The sequence below is a fragment of the Diospyros lotus genome, chromosome 10, assembly GCF_014633365.1.
Source record: "Diospyros lotus cultivar Yz01 chromosome 10, ASM1463336v1, whole genome shotgun sequence".
NCBI classification, from domain to species: domain Eukaryota; kingdom Viridiplantae; phylum Streptophyta; class Magnoliopsida; order Ericales; family Ebenaceae; genus Diospyros; species Diospyros lotus.
Genome location: NC_068347.1, coordinates 14,349,480 through 14,361,358, shown reverse-complemented (window position 1 = coordinate 14,361,358; position 11,879 = coordinate 14,349,480). Strand labels below are relative to the sequence as shown.

The following is an 11,879-nucleotide window of genomic DNA, read 5'->3' as shown; positions in this document are numbered from 1 at the left end:
AAAATGTTTTGTCATCATCAAAAATGGGGAGATTGTTGTTTTGCATTTGATATAATTTTGATGATGAAAAATAATTGTATTTTGATGATGAAATAAAGTTATGAGATTTCAATGTTAAAGAATTTTATGATTCAAAATATTCTTTTTCATGTTATCATTTATCATTTCAGTTTTTATAAAAAGAATAGTCGACTATGTGTTTATGTTTTGTTGACTATGTCTGTGGATAGTCGACTATGTGGTTTAGTGCTGTCGACTATGTGTGAAAATAGTCGACTATGCTTATTTGATTTGTCGACTATTTAAGACTTCTGTTGACTATCATGTAAGGATAGTCGACTATGGCTTTTCATCTATCAACTATTTTTGTTCATAAAATTCAAAATTCTTTTCATATTTTTACATCTGTCGACTATGTTTATGTGTCTGTCGACTATGGAAAATTTGTGTTATAAGATAGTCGACTATGCCTTCTTGTCTATCGACTATGTCTTGTTTTATTTGTAAAAATAGTCAACTATGCATTTTCTTCTATCGACTATATCTTTTGTAGAAAGCTTCCAATGGCTAGTTTTTCAAACTTCAACGGTCACAAACGGCTACATTTCTCTTCAATCTCTTGGGAAGCTTATAAATACAAATAATGGATGACCAAGAGAAGACTAATGGATGGAAAGGAAATTATTTGAGCTTACATCGTATACACATTTGTATTTATATTGACTGTGCTTTAATTTTCTCTCTTCAAGGCTTTGATTTTAACTTGTATTATTTCATTCAAGCCTTGTATCATTTTTGAGAGACATTGTAACTAAGAGATTCATCTCTTAGATTCTCTCCAATTGTACACTTCTTGTATTTCCTAGCTTGTGTAGCTAGAGGGCCTACTTGTGTAAATAAGAGATTTTAGTGAATTGGTTTAAAATCCTTAGTGGGAGCTAAGGTAGTGGATTAGGCTTGGTTTAAGCCGAACCACTATAAATTCTTTGTGTCATTTATCCTTCTTGCTTTTACATTCATTGAGCTTTATATTTGTCATTTCATGTGTTTAATGTTTTAAATCACTAAAATCTCAATTGGGTCAAAAAGGATTTCAAGTTTCAATTAAGTTTTTTAAATATCCAATTCAGCCCCCCTTTTGGTGTGTGCCATAGCACCTCCCGTTCTAACATATATATAATATTAATATATGGAATTGACAGGAAATTAAGGAGGTAAAATTTGGAGAAGCTTTGTGCGGCGGAACTTGAAGGCGAAAGCACAAGACTAGGGAAAAGTAAAGCAATTGGTGAACCAGCGGACAAAGAGACTTGGAGATTGAAGGCTGCGCACGGAAAGAATTGGACGCAGAAGCTGGGAGCAGCGCACGCAACAGCAATCAGGACGCACACGCCGACAGCAGATTCAACATTCAGATCTGGAGTGGATTTAGGCTAAGAATTTTTTTTGTTCTTCATACTTATTTAATTAATTTTCTTACACATTCACTGTTATTTTTTATTTTAATTAATTTTATCATGAATTAATTTGTTAAACTAAGGTCATGTATTAGTAGAAACTATGATGGTGTATTTTTTATAATTTTATATGATTGAATAATTTGAGTTATGTTGAGTTATGTGGTATTAGATTTAATACTTATGAATAATTAGTCACTATTTATATAATTTAATGCCTAATCTTGAGACTGAGAGGAGATAGATTGAGAATTGCATCGTAGATACCATACACCATAAAGTAAAATCGACTAGAAATAGAATTTGATTTCTTTGTGCGACTTTTAGCGATAAGTTAAGAATTTCATAAATTGTAATGTGTTTTTATTTAATTAAACTTTCATAGAAATATAGGAAGTTATTAAATGATAATAGACTCATTATAATTTAGAAATAGAGTAACGGATGCATTAGGAGATTTTGCCATCGCATACTTAATTTACTAATTCATTCGCATAAAAATCTATGATTTATATTGCATAGCTAGGTTTATACATGTGTCTTAGTTATTAAAATCCATTGATTTCTTTGATTTTCTTTATTAAACCTGAAAAATTTGGTATTTGAAATATTTTGTGGGAACGATATTCTTACTCACTACTGTATTACTTGTGCGACCAGTACACTTGCTATATATTTTAGGGCGATCAAGTTTTTGGCATCGTTGCTAGGAAAGTATTCTTCAATATCAAATTAAAATTTTTTTATTTATTAATTTAGACTGTAGACATACTTTTTGTGAGTGTCTTTGTCTTCTGTGATTTTTTTTTATTTTTATATTTATTTATTTTTATCACTATTTTGGTTATTTTACATAGTCTTGTTTTACATTACAAGCTAGGTAGTACATGCCAAGAAATTGTGGAGAAGTTTAGCCATAGCACCTCCCTTCTTGACTAGGTTAGAACTCAACAATTACGAGAAAATTAAGGGTTAAATGTGTATTATGTATATATATATAGGTGTAAGCTTCTAGGAAGCTTTCTTCCCCTGTTATTTCAAATGCACACACAGAGAGAGAAAAGAGCTCGTGAAAGCTCATGGTTGAGAGCTTGAGCAGAAGAAAGAAGGATCGCGAGAGATTGAGGGAGTGAGATCGGAGGCGAGAGAAATGGCCGATTATGGCTAGCCGGAGGGCCGAGCAACAGTTGGCGACATTGACAATGGAAGCTGGAGTAGCGGCCAGCGACAACCATGGTTGAGGCAGAGGTGGCCCATGGCTGTTGAAGGGTGACTGGAGGTGGTTGTGAGTGACGACCAGGGGCCGTCTTAGCCAACGGAAGTGGTCGGAGGCGAAGCTAAAGCGACAATAGCGGTCGCGGCAACTACTGTTGCGCCTGGGAGGCTGGTCCATGGTGGTGGCTTGTGGTGGAAGCGCCGGTGGCGGCGGAGACACGGTAACCGGCAATGTCGACCGACGCTGGCGGCAGAGCCAATAGCGGTAGTGGGTTAAGCTGGGAGGCAGCGGGCTGGTGTGCGGGTGCAAGTGGTCGCGGGTGGACAAGATAGAGGGAGGTAGAAGATGAAGGGAAAGAAAAAGAAAAATAAAAAAATAAAAAAAAAATCTGAAAAAATAGGAGAAAATTCTGGAAAAATTTGGGAAAAGTCTGGAAATTATTTCGGGATTCGAGAAGCATGCCAGAGGTTTGAAATCAAAGATATGGGTGTAAGATTTGCGGCCAATGAGGCGACACCGGTAAATGAGTTATTTTCTTTTGAATTAATCCATTATACGAGATAATGTGAAATGAGTGTTGGGTGTATAAAATCCTTGCTTGGGGTTGTTTGGAAATTGTTGGCGGGTCATTTTGCGGTGTAAGGTGAAAAGATAGGCCCTGGGTAAATTTCTGATGCTGTGGAGTTTTGTGTGGCATCTAGGTTCGACTGAGGAGACGGTGGTCCTATAAGAGTCCGAAGTAGGCAGACGTTCTCGCTCTTGGCAGAAGAGGCTTCGAGCCAAGTAAGGGATGACCCCAAGTGATGGGGGTCTTGCTTACATTTGTAAGTGTTTCTTTATGAGTTGCATGTAGTGGTCAACATCTGCATGATATGTGTTCTAGTGTACCTTGGCCATATGAAGTACCTGTGTTGTGGGAAGGGTTGGTTGATGCCTTAACCTATGGAGGTTATGAGGGCATGGAAGACTACCTATTTTGCGTTGCATTTTTGCATTAAATGCTCTCTCATACTTTATTTACTTATGCATTGCACCCTTATTGAGTCTTTATAACTCATGAGGTTTTACCTCATGTTGTAGATGCTGCAAGTCTAGAGAAAAGCAGGGATGGCGTAGGTAGGATGAGGTGGCAACTAGCATTGTTGCCCAAGATGTTGTTGTATATTCTCTGGTATTTGGATGTGGTATATGCATGTATGTAATACTGTGAGTGAATGTAATTGTTGATAGGCGCTAAATGTGTTTAGTTGTTATAACCATCGTAGTGTGAAAGGTGTTTGTAAGATTGCGTGATGTATATGGCTTTAGTTGGTGGAGCCAAATTTATAATCGAGTAAGGATCGAAAAGATATGTTCCCATAAATTCCCAGGACTCAGTGGATGTTTGTTGTGCTAGCTTTTTGCCTAGGGCACCTTTGGCTTGTCGTGAGGCGAGCGGAAGAAAGGTGAAGCTCACCCGGGTTTCGGGTCTCGGTTCGCTGTATTTCCTTGTTTGTATTGGGATCGATTCCTCGAGTGGAGTGAAGGGAAGGACGAAACCTAGTGCCCACCTAGAGCACTTCATGATGAAGCATAGTCCAACCCTTCAGTTATTGGTTTGTCAGGTGAGTAATCAGGTCAATTATTCATCGGTGGTGCCCCCAAGTAGGAGCGGGGCATTACAAAATCCAATTGAAGATTCTAATGCGCACTTAGCAAACTTTTTAGAGATATGCGACACCATCAAAATGAACGATGTCAGTGAGGATGCAATCAGATTGAGACTGTTTCTTTTTTCATTGAGAGATAAAGCCAAGATATGGTTGAATTCTAAAGCTCCAAATTCATTTACCACATAGGCAACCTTATCACAAGCATTCTTGAGTAAGTACTTTCCACTAGGTAAGACTGTTAAACTCAAGAATGATATTACTAGTTTTGTTAAAATTGATGGTGAATCTTTATATAAAGCGCGGGAAAGTTTTAAAGAATTGCAAAGACAGTGTTCATACCATGGTCTGCTTGACTGGTTAATTGTGTAGACATTCTATAATGGTCTATCTCATTCAGTTAGAATCACGATAGATGCTACCACAAGGGGTGCACTAATGGGTAAGTTTACAGAAGATGCATACGAATTGCTTGAAGAAATGGTTTCCAACAATTATCAATGGTTTATTGAGAGAGGTATGACTAAGAAAGCCTCAGGTATGTATGAAGTTGATGGCATTAATATGTTAAATGCCAAGGTAGATAATCTTGTAAAAATGTTTGGTAAGTTGGGGAATGTCAATACTGTTTATTTTAATTTCAATTTTTCCAGTAATTGTGATTGGTATGAGAATGCTCACTTGGGTTCTAATTGTATGCAGTTTGAGCAACCTTAGTATATTTCGAATTCTAACAAGCAGAACCAACAAAATAATGTTGGTCCCTTGACACACAATGACCACTCAAGAGGGGGGTGAATTGAGTGTTAAAAACTTATTAAACCGAATTATTTCCTTTTAAAATTCTTAAGCTTTTGTTATACACAAAATGCACTTGTTATAAATATATATGTTGTTTGAGAGTGATAACAATATAGATACACAAACAACTATAATATTAACACAAGATATATAGTGGTTCGGTGTCTCTAACACCTACTCCACTCTCTCAAGGTCAACCCGACACTTGAAGTTGCACTAAAACCACAACACTAGGTTTCCACACAAGATCACCTAGCAAACTTGTACATCCCAAGGTTTCCCCTTTAGCTTACCCCAGAAACTAATACAACAGAATAATACACTTAGATTACTTGGGCTCTAGGATGTCATTCACAATCCATAAATTAATACAAATAAATCCTATGTCCAAACAACCTTGGACTAATATGGAATTAAACACAATGATGTACAAGGAAAAATAGAAATAATACAAGTTACCACAAATGGAGAGAATATCTTCTCCTTTGCCTTGGGCTCCAAATGGATTAAAATTTAAGCTTGAGCCTTGAATTACTTTACTTGAGTTGCTTAAGAGGTTGGGTGTGCTTTAGGAAGATAGGAAATGATAGAGCATTAGCCTTCTCTAGATATCTCCCTTCCTTTTTATAGATTTGGCTTTTAACGGCTAGAAAATCCGACCGTTGGAGTCTGAGAGTCGACTTCCATTTTAAGTAGGAGTCGACTCTAGTTATACAAGAGTCGACTTCTCTAATGTTAGAGTTGACTCTTCGAAATATACTAATGCTGCCAAGTCGACTCTGCATAACATGCTCTTGGCTGGGTCGACTCTAACTTTGCAAGAGTCGATTTCAGCTTAAGGGGAGTCGACTCCATTAAACCAAGAGTCAACTTTTGAGGCCAAATTTTACAGAAAATAGATTTTATACATATAACAATTGTTTAAGATATAATCCATATAGCATGTATACATTACAAGATATTTACATTTCTTTAGTTTAAGTAAATGAAAGGTAAAATATAAATTAAAGGACATTTACTTTAATATATAAATGTAAATAAGAAAGTACCCCCTCATTTGGATTAAATAAAAATATCTAAAAAATCAAAATCTAAAACAATAAAAAAGTAGAATTTTGGTTTTAGTACAAAATTGGAATTTAGCGATTTTACCACCCCCAAAATACATATATTCTATTTATTGAAAAATTCATTAAAAATCATTTTAACAACAATGAATATTAGTTATCGAAATATCGAGAAATAGTTTTTCAAAATGAAAACATTTTCTTATATGTCCCCTTATAATGCGCTAATATTCTACTTAGAACAAATAATATTTCCTAGCTAATTTTGATACACAAAATACTATAGTACTTAAAATATGTTATCTAACATAAGACATCAAAATTCCATTAGGGATTTTAAATATACCAAAAATAGTTTTAGTAAAATTATGTTTTGTTAAGTATCAAAATACACAATAGGTTGATTGGAGCAATTTAGCTCAACAAATAACACATTCTAACAGCTATAATGCAGGTTGGAGAAATCACCCCAATTTTTTCTAGAGGGATTATGGTAGCAGTAACAATTCTAGGCCTAGCAATCCTCCTGGTTTTCAATCGAGACCTGAAGGAGTGATGTAGCAACAACTAGAAAGCAAGCCGTCTTGGGAGTTAATTGAAAAGTTAGCGAATGCCATTGTAAATAGATTTGAAAAGCAGAAGGCAAAAGTAGACCAGATGACCAATTTCAATAGAAATTTGGAGGTTCAATTGGGGCAAATATCAAATGCCATAAACTCGAGAGATCAAGGTAAATTGCCCAGCAAAACTAAGGTAAATCTAAGAGATGAAGTCAAGGCGGTGACATTGAGAAGTGGTCAACAATTTGGTGATGTAAGTAGTGAAGATGTTACATGTGATGTTGATAAAAAGAATAATGTTGAGATCAGTGATGAGAATGAGCAAAATGAGATACCATCCCTAACACCACCTGTTAAACCTTTTGTCCCTCCTATTTCTTTTCCTCAAAGGCTTAAACAGAATAAGGTTGACAAATAGTTTGAAAAATTTCTTGAAGTTTTTAAGAAATTACGCATTAACATTCCATTTGCAGATACTTTAGTGTAGATTCCTGCTTATGCAAAATTTCTAAAAGAAATTATGTCAAACAAGAGGAAGTTGGAGGATTATAAGACCATTACCTTAACTGAAGAATGCAGTGCTGTGATTCAAAAGAAGCTGCCACGAAAGTTGAGAGATCTAGGGAGTTTTTTTATCCCTTGTACCATTGGTGATATTGATTTTTCTAAAGCTTTGTGTGTTTTTGGTGCAAGTGTTTCATTAATGCCTTTATCTATGTGCAGGAAACTTGGACTAAAGGAGATTTAGCCAACTACAATTTCTTTACAATTAGCTGATCGGTCAGTGAAGTACCCATGGGGAATTCTAGAAAATGTGCTTGTGAAGGTAAAAAAAATTATTATTCCAGTTGATTTCATTGTTCTGGATATGGATGAAGACATGGAAGTCCCTATCATTCTTGGATTTCCTTTCTTAGCCACAGCAGGAGCTGTTATCGATGTGAAAAATGGTAGGTTAATATTGAAAATAGGTGAAGAAGAGGTAGAGTTTGATCTATTTAAAGCAGTTAAATACCTTTCTTTCACTGATCACGTGTTAAGAATAGATTTTGTTGATGAGCTAACTATAGAGGTTTTTCAGACATAAATGCTTAAGAAACCTCTCGAGAATTATTTAGTGTGTGTAGGAACAACGAGAGATGACAATGTGGAGATTGCACAAGTAGCGACTACTTTGGAGAGTCCATGTGCTAAGTTTAAGCACAAAGGTAAGTATTTTAAAGAGTTAGGAAAAGGTAAGCCACTCTCTTCCCCTTTTAATGTGAAGGCACCAGTTCTTGAGCAGGAACCATCACCATTGCATCTCAGGTATGTGTTTTTAGGAGAAAATAATACTTTATCTATGATTGTAAATGCTTCTTTATCTGATAGTTAACTTGACAAACTGTTGCATGTCTTGAGATTGAGAAAGAATGCCATAGGATGGGCAATTGCTAACCTTTGGGGGATTAACCCTTCAGTGTGTGTATATAAAATATTAATGGAGGATAACCATAAACCTATCATTGAAAATTAAAGACGGTTAAATCCTAACATGAAAAAAGTAATGAGGGTTGAAATTTTGAAATGGTTAGATGTAGGAATTATTTATCCTATCTCTGATAGTGTATGGGTTAGTCTAGTGTAGGTGGTACTAAAAAATGGTGGGATAACTATTGTGTATAATGAGAATAATGAATTAATTCCCACGAGGACAATAATTGGTTGAAGAGTTTGCATAGATTATAGAAAACTGAATAGTTCAACTTGTAAAAATCATTTTCCTTCACCTTTTCTTGATCAAATGCTTGAGAGACTTGTTGGGTATGACTATTATTGTTTTCTTGATGGTTATTCAGGGTATAACCAAATTCTAGTAGCCCTCAAAAACTAAGAGAAAACCACTTTTACTTGTCCATATGGCACTTTTGCATTTCGTAGGATGTCTTTTGGATTATGCAATGCACCTGCTACATTCCAACGTTGTATAATGGCTATTTACACTACACTTGGATTAAAAATCCGCCCCTGGTTGGGATTGTTTCTTATTGATGATGTTAATCATTTACATTACATTCGGATCTTTTTGGGAGGTCGCACCTAATTACATAAGAAAATTGCCACACCAATACCAAAAATTTGCACAACAATTTTTGTAGAGATGGTAACAACTGATTGAGGCTTTTGGGGAGGCAAGGTGAGGATTAAAAATCCTATTTTATCACCCAATTTAAATATTTATTTATTTATTATTATTATTTTTACTCTTTTAAAAGTGATTTGAATTTAAAATATAAAAATAAAATAAAACATAACAATAGTAGTGATTTCGAAACATTGGGTGTGGGGATTCTTAGTCCCATTAAGGGTAGCGTAATGAAGAGGTAGGGTAAGTTGGGGCAAATTGCCATCCCTAACTTTTTGGTCGTAAGTAAAGTTGTTTCTTTTAGCTCTATACGCATATAAATCCACCGATTTATGACGATTCTTGTGGGTAAGGTGTAGCTATATCTATTGAACTCCGTATGTGATTCATTACTCTTCATATCTACTTGACAACATTTATAACGATGGTGGTGGCGGTCGGGTAGGGTCACAGGTGCTGGAAGGGCGGTGGTTTTGCGGTTGTGATTTATGAATGATCTAGATATCTGTAAATGTGACCAATTTTTCAAAAATTGGGGATTACGGTGACAATTTTCAAAAATAAAAGTTGAAACTTGAGATGCATCTAGATGTCAGTAGACGTGACCAAATTTTCAATCCTATGGTCCTACCTTTAGTTAGCGTAATTAGAGAAGTATTTTGTAACTTAAAATTATAATTAATTTTTTAGCAAATGTAACTTCTCATTTTTTATCTCTCAAAACATTCAATTAGATATATAAAAAGACTGTTGATGGTCTATACATCATTAAAATAAATTAATTTTAAAGAATTCTCTTAACTATTTATCCCGATGATATTTAGCCATTTAACTATTATTGCTAAACTTCTTTTTTATGCAAATAAAAAATTGAATAGTGTACCAAAAAAAAAAAAAAAAGGAATAGTTTTTCGTTGTGGGTTAACATTTTTATAACTCAAAAACGTGTGGTACAAAAATTAGTTTTTAGTCCTTTTTTAAAAATAAATTAGTTTAAATCTTTTACTGTCAATATATTTAAGGGATTTTGGCGTTGTTGGTTCTTATTCTATAATTTAGTCTCCATTCTATTTTTTCTACTAACAAAGTCCTTATTCTATTATTGTAGGTGAATCGTTAGTCCCTTTTGATACATTCTATTATGTTTTACTGTTACTCAATGACATTTCAGGAACTTCTAATAGAATGCAGACCAATAATGCGAATGTACTCCCAATAGAATAGAGACTAAACCGCACTAACCCCATTGGATTTGGCCCATTGACAAGCCCAGACCTCAGCACAGTGCCAGCTCACCTGCATCATCGTCTCAACGGATCCTACCTCCGAGATCCTCTCGCTTGCAACAAGCTCCATCACCTCCGAACAATCTGCTGCTGATCCTTATCAGGATTCGAGATCCTTGGGCCATTAATAGCATTAGCTCTATGGATCCCTCGCCATGATCCTCATTAACACAGGAATTTCGGCACCTCATCCTCGCACGACGTTCGGCGACACGCAAGGGGTCTCCCCCTTTAACCCTCTATATAAATCGGTTTACTCCCAGATCAAGGTATGTTCTCTTTCTGCCTACGGTTACTCTGTTGTATCTAGCCCATACTTACTTGAGCGTGGGAGTGCTTGTAGGTGCCACCGCCCCCTATCTTACAGATCGTTGGAGCCATCATCTTTATCGCCTCAAGCACTTCGTCCAGCCATCCTTTGGTTCCAAAAGGAACATTTGGTGCCCATTGTGGGGCCTGATAAAACGTGTCTACCCCACACACTTACCAGAGTAGTCCTAGTAACATCCAACTGCAAGCCACCTATGGGTCGAACCAAAAGCCAAAACAATGAAGCTCCCAATCAAGAAAACCACCATATGCTAAAACACCTAGCTACCATGGAGGTTGTAATACCCGAGAAATTTGGATTAATTGAGAATAAGTATTTTATTAGAAAAATGAGATTTTGGGGAAGATTGACATCTAAAAAGCTGGAAAATTTGATCGACTCGACTAGAGGGAGTGCCCTGTTGTAATACCCAGTATTACATGGTATTGAAAAATAAATAAATTTGGATTATTTTGTTAGGACCTCGGGTGGTCCGAAAAGCCCAAGGGTCAATTCTGATAAATTAATTAATAAAATTATCGAATTGGCGGCTGGGAGTGCCTCGGGACTTGGATGTCCAGGGAAAAGGGCAAGGAATTGGTGAACGTCTCGCGATGAGGATAGTGATGCTGGAAGCGGTCCAACCAGGAATAATTTTCGGAATAAATTCTGTAAAAGCTTGAATGAGTGTCAATACCGAATGGCTGTAGAGGACCTTCGGGAAGCTGAGGAGACCCTAGGGGTGGTCCGATTTTGAGAATATGACAACCCTTAAGCATTTTCAGGTCGAATAAAGGTTCCGTGCAGGCGCATGGATGAAATCGATATTCCCGAGTAAATGTCGACAATTAATTTTTGAGAAATCAAGTTATTGTGTGGCTTTGATGATAAATAATTAAAAGTTGGAGGGTCCAAGTGTAATTATAAAATCCCTCAAATGCAATTATTAATTTCTAAAGTGGAGTTATGAGATATGTGGGGGTTTAATGTGTAATATATTTATAGATATTTATATATGCAGGCATGAGGAAGCTTCCTTCCTTGAAGCTTTGTTGGTCTCTATATCTGCCATTTTGAAATGGCCGAGAGGAAGGAACCAGAAAGTGGGGAAGAGAGAGCTCGCGGGAGAGAGAGAGAGAGAGAGAGAGAGAGAGAGAGAGAGAGCATTGCCGAGAGAGAGAGAGAGAGAGATCGAGAGGGAGATGGTTGAACTCGCCATGGCCGAATCCTCCTCGAGTTGTTGTTGCCGTGGCCGAGGAAAGTGAGCAAGTGAGGTGGAGCGGTGGTGTACAGAGGCAGCGGCAGTGGCTGGACGCAGCGACAGGGGCGGTTGCAGCGAAAGCCGATCGGCCACGGCAGTTGGCAGTTGCAGCGAAGCAGAGGCAGCGTTGAAGGGCTGTGCGCGCGG

At 36.6% G+C, this 11,879-nt stretch overlaps 1 non-coding gene across 1 annotated transcript; it reads right to left on the bottom strand.

The window, feature by feature from the left end:
- Nucleotides 1-4,565: 4,565 nt before the first annotated feature.
- LOC127812383 (small nucleolar RNA R71) lies at nt 4,566-4,672 on the bottom strand. Its single transcript, XR_008025887.1, has one exon. It is a non-coding gene; the product is annotated as a small nucleolar RNA R71 (small nucleolar RNA).
- Between the last annotated feature and the right edge of the window lie 7,207 nt (nt 4,673-11,879).